Here is a 5,365-nt window from a genome sequence, read left to right as displayed (position 1 = left end):
TCTTGTGTGTTTTAAGATGTCCCATTGTAGAGAAGTGTTGTCCACAATCATCACATCCATATGGTTTCTCTCCAGTGTGAATTCTCTGGTGTGTTTTAAGGTCAGACAACTGAGAGAAGCGTTTACCACACTGATCACATCCATAGGGTTTCTCTCCGGTGTGAATGGTCTGGTGTGTTTTAAGTCTAGACATTGTAGGAAAGCGTTTACCACACTGATCACATCCAAAGGGTTTCTCTCCAGTGTGAATGGTCTGGTGTATTTTAAGTCTAGACATTGTAGGAAAGCGTTTACCACACTGATCACAGCAGTGGCATTTTTGCTTAGCCAAGCTTCTTTGATCATTCACCTCTGGTAGAACAGGGAAGCCAGACTGAACTAACACTGAATTGGAAACAAAGACAAAGGAAATGTTGTTTAGAGGCATTCCTGGACTTAAAATAGCACAACCTATAATGTTAAGTTAATGTACCCTATTATCAATTTAGCATCCATTTATAATTTGATTCTACAATCATTTTATATTTTAGAAAATACATGACAACGGGTAGTCAATGCTAAAATAAATCAAAACAAACTGTTGGAGCCAGTTTTATGTTTTCATTTTCATAATATCAGATATGGTTTTGGAAAAGAGAATGTTATAATTTGTATTATTAGAAGCCTCCACCTATTATTAGAAACCCTGGTATGTCATGTCAATTTAGTGAGCCCCTTTGCACTTAAGTTATATTTTCTCTCCTTCAAAGTAAAAGCTCCTCTGCAGTGACTTTTGTACAGTTAATTGTAACTTTTATTTTGAAAGGCCATCACTGGGAGAGGAAGTGGCGTTGCCTGTTTAAGGTCACTTGACATGCATTTTGAGAACAATGGAAACAATGGAAAATGTTTGGTGAGGCTGGGAAGGCATACAGTTTTTGACCTTACTCACTTATTTCTTACTTATTCATACTTACTTATTGTTCTTATTTCTTTTTTGGAAATACTATTTTGTTTGGAGATATTTGGAGATAATAAATATATTTCAGTAGAACTACAATTCCTCTCTGCACCTTTTTTCTGTTGGATATGGAGTATGAGTCAAGACACCCCAGGGCCCTCACCATGTGGAGTTAGAGGTTTGGATGTCGAATGCCTCTACACAAACAAATGACTAGATAAAAAAACATCCTTATGGCATGCTGTATATCCATATAGACACAGTAAGTAACTTACAGAGGTCTTGATGATCCTTGGGTGTGTTGAGAGAGTTCATCTTCAGCTGAAGTCTGGAGTCCACAGTCAGATGTTGTGGAGAACAACTACAAACTCTTCTTATACTGGAGCGCCTGAGGTGGAACCACTAACTGCTTGGTGTTGATTGGCCAAAGAGTGGAACAATACAGTCATCAGCCACCAATCTCAACCTAACAAACTGCTGCATGTGCTCCACCCCTCTCTGACTCCTCCCCCAGGTCATGCTCTATGCAACATTCTAGAAAAAAACTGCTAACTGTGAGATTGCTTTCTAAGCTTCATATTTAATATATGAATCTATCTATATCCAATATAGAGTATCTGGCTATCTGGATAATATATGTATAGTCTAACAATATTGAATAAGTGGATATTAATTATAATTAATTGTTACTGCAGCAGAGCCATAAGAGGATTGCTCCACATTCTTTCAGTAACATAGAACCAGCTCTGTGTGAAGAAACAACAAAATACTATTTGTCTTCCAAAACACAAACTGCCACCCACCGCCTAAAATGATTGCAAACAGTCTTCATAATTAGTACACAAGCCTTCACATCTTGTCTTTTACAAGTATAATACCACACACCCTGTACGCACACCCCGACTTTAGTCAAGTCAAGTCAATTTTATTTATATAGCACATTTAAAAACAACAGCAGTTGACCCAAAGTGCTTTCCAGAGAACAGGTAGACCGTAGTATATCACAGTGCAATAGTAGAACAAACAAACAAAATAACAACAAAAACAATGAACAACAATAAACAATAAATGTCACACTGTATTAAAAGCCAGACTAAAATGGTCCAAAATCTGTGTGGAAGATTATTCCAAAGTGTATATAGGTCCAGCTACAGACGATCACCTTTTCTTTTCAGATTTGAAGGGGGGACTGCAATGAGTTTGAGAGTGGAGGATCTGAGTGTCCTGGTGGTAGGGGGAGCAGTTATTAGTTCAGAAATATAGGAAGGGGCAAGGCCGTTTAGGGATTTAAATACAGGACCCTCTGTAGGCGGGAGATGGCGGAGTGGACTTTAGAAGACAGTGGTGGGGTTTCTGTACAGGACTGGTCAAGGCCTAACAACAAATTAGTAGATTGTCAAATCCTCAAAGTCTCATAGCCAATTGTGCTCTATTGTTGTAATCGCTTATCTATATTTACAGTGAAATAACAACAGAGACACAATAACAGCTACAACTGTATTGTCTAAACCTGGGAAACTGGGACTGGGACACTGGGACAACTTTAAGTCTTTAAGTCATTGTTCAGGTTGTGTTGCTCTGAGGGAATGAGGAGCACTCAGGTGTGTGGAATTAGTTTCAATAGGGTTGTGATGACTGCACTTTTATTCAATGTTTTTTTAGAATGCTAAATAATGAACAAAACCCACATTCTTACCCCAGGTTAAAATGTAAACAGGCTAAATGATGGTGGCTGATGATTAATTCACTGTAGACAATACATTCAAATGCAGAGATTAAACATGTTAATGGTCACTGCATCTGGCATTGGACAGATCACCTGTTAATGATCATATTATGGATGAACTGAGACCATTTTACACCTCTTTGACTCTGAGTTTCAACAGAACTACAGAAATAGGTCTAGCCTATGACACAGAACTTATTATTATTATCCTTTGTGAAATGTTAAAGGTGCTGTAACTTGTAAGGGATATGTTTTGTTAAAATAGCTCTAGTAATCATTGTTATATTGTTTGTTCAGTAACAGAGGTCTTCCCATGTCTCCATACCCATTTCACTAACATAATTATAATGTGAAATGTGTTAATAAAATTGACCAGTACTATGAAGAGAAGAAGGCCCATGGGCTCTACAATTTAAGAACTTATGACACAATATTTCGTTCACAGGTTTTAATAAAAAAAATGCTCACATGTGCTTACCACATATATCACTATAAAATACATTAGGCCTATGTTAGCAGAGCTACCATTGCAGTGTAGGAAGAATCTAGACAGCCTAGGAGCTAGTCTGATATACGGAGGAAATAATGAGACGAGTAGGCAGCAGCTCACATCCACTCCTTCAGTGTCAACACAACTGAAGCCAGACGTTTATTCAGCCAATATATTCACAATGTTAATAGGCACTTCCTGTTAAGTGCTTGGCATTTCAGAATAAGAGCAGGTATATAAAAGACAATAAAGATCACAGGGAGGCAGCCTTTTTTCCGACACCCAAATAGCCGACGGGGCAATGGTCCGAAATACCGTCTTTTTACTCCAACAGTGAGTCCGACATGATATTAGCCAGACAGAAGTTCCCGCGTGTGTGTGTGCTGCATGTGGCAGAGAGAGAGAGGGGGGGGGGGGGGGGGGGAGTGTGAGAGAGAGAGAGAGAGAGGGGGGGAGAAGCCTGGTTAATAAGCCAGACCTAGGGGGAGATAGGAAGAGAGAAGAATATAGGGATGTGAAGAAATTATAATCCAGCGTGATTCATAGCGACATAATACATACCATGTCAATTAAAAGCACTATACAGACCACTGCCTGTCTCGTTATTTCCACCCCACTATCTCTGTGTGTGTGTGTGGGGGGGGGGGGGGGAGGTGGGGGGTGGGTTCTCTAAGAAGTGTGACTTGATGGCCCTATTCAACTTGTGTGTGTGTGTGTGGGGGGGGGGGGGGGGGGCTCTAAGAAGTGTGACTTGATAGCCCATTTCAACGTAGTAGGCCTATTCAACTTGTAGACTCTGATTGTGGACTATGTTTGGTTCTGTATGTTTAAAGTCAATACACAGCAACCTTTTGGACTGGTTCCGCAGATACATCTTGTGATAACAGCCGATTGACAAGCTCGTTGTGAGCATGTAGATCAGCTATGTTCACAATGGTTGCCTCTTTCTAATATTATTTTCCAATTTCGCCAATATTTGACTGGTTTTATAATAGCTGCCTAGCAGTGAAGGTATTTTCTATTATATTTAATGTATATCTTTTGTTAAAGCCTTAAACAAAAAATAAATATAATAGAAAAGAAAACTTTAAGGTATTACTTTTTTTTACTTTACCATCACCTGGGGGGGGGGGGGGGGGCAGATTTCACCTAAGAAACAATGCTTTACCATTAAAAATGTATCTACATATGTTAAACATTAATGCAATAAGAGTAATTGTCAACATCTCTAATTACCAGGCAGCGGTGGCCGAACGGATTGCGGAGCGGTCTTGATACCGGAAGGTCGCCAGTTCGAATCAGCGGTCCGACACGTTACAATTACCACCGCTGAAGTGCCCTTGAGCAAGGCATTGAACCACTACCATGAAATGTTCTATGAGCAGGGCCTGGCTGGAAACAAGTTATTGAGCTTAGCCCAGATACCCTGGGTAAATATAGTAACTTTGCTTTGCTTTTACCACGAGTAATTCAATAAATTCAATAAACAACAACATATCAAATACCATCCAAAAGCCCATCAAGAAGTAGTAAGGAAACACCATATCAGATATAACAATTAACAAGCTGACTGCAAGCCCCGTCAGCCAGACAGGGCAGCAACAGGCCACGCTGTACTGAAGAGCTTTGTACCTCAGAAACACCACAGGGTGAACCACCGCTATGTAACGCTCCACACAGATACAACACTGGAACGATGGGATGGAGAAAAAGAAAAAGAAAAGCAAATCTATTAGCCATGTCCAAAATGAAGTTGTATGTGAAGAGCCAGGCAAAGTACAAGACATCGGTCAAGGTAGAGATGATCAGGTTGAGATAGAAGAACTCGGAGGCGATCGTCCCACCAGCTCCACTCAGTATCAGCCACAGAACATAGCTGTTGGTGGGCAGACCCAGGATGAGCTTGATGGAGTTGATAGTAATCTGTAGGGCCAGACCGGTGTTGTCATCTGATGAAAAAGAGGGGATGGAGGAGTTGGTGCCATTCGCCAGTGTGTCGTTCATTCTAAGGCTCTGTGTGTATCCTCGTAACCGATACAGAAGATGGATTTGAACACAGTTCAGTCAGACAACTCAAGAAGGATGTAATATATATTTATTGAATATAGATGAGCAATACAGTATATTTATTATGGTTTGGCGATGTATTGGATCTGCTTTTTAGGTACTTAGATCAAGCGCATCAGTCCCGACCATAGGGACTCTGAAT

Source organism: Electrona antarctica (assembly GCF_951216825.1).
Source record: "Electrona antarctica genome assembly, contig: scaffold_53, whole genome shotgun sequence".
NCBI lineage: Eukaryota > Metazoa > Chordata > Actinopteri > Myctophiformes > Myctophidae > Electrona > Electrona antarctica.
The sequence above is the reverse complement of the archived record's forward strand: the minus strand, read 5'-3'. Positions refer to the sequence as shown.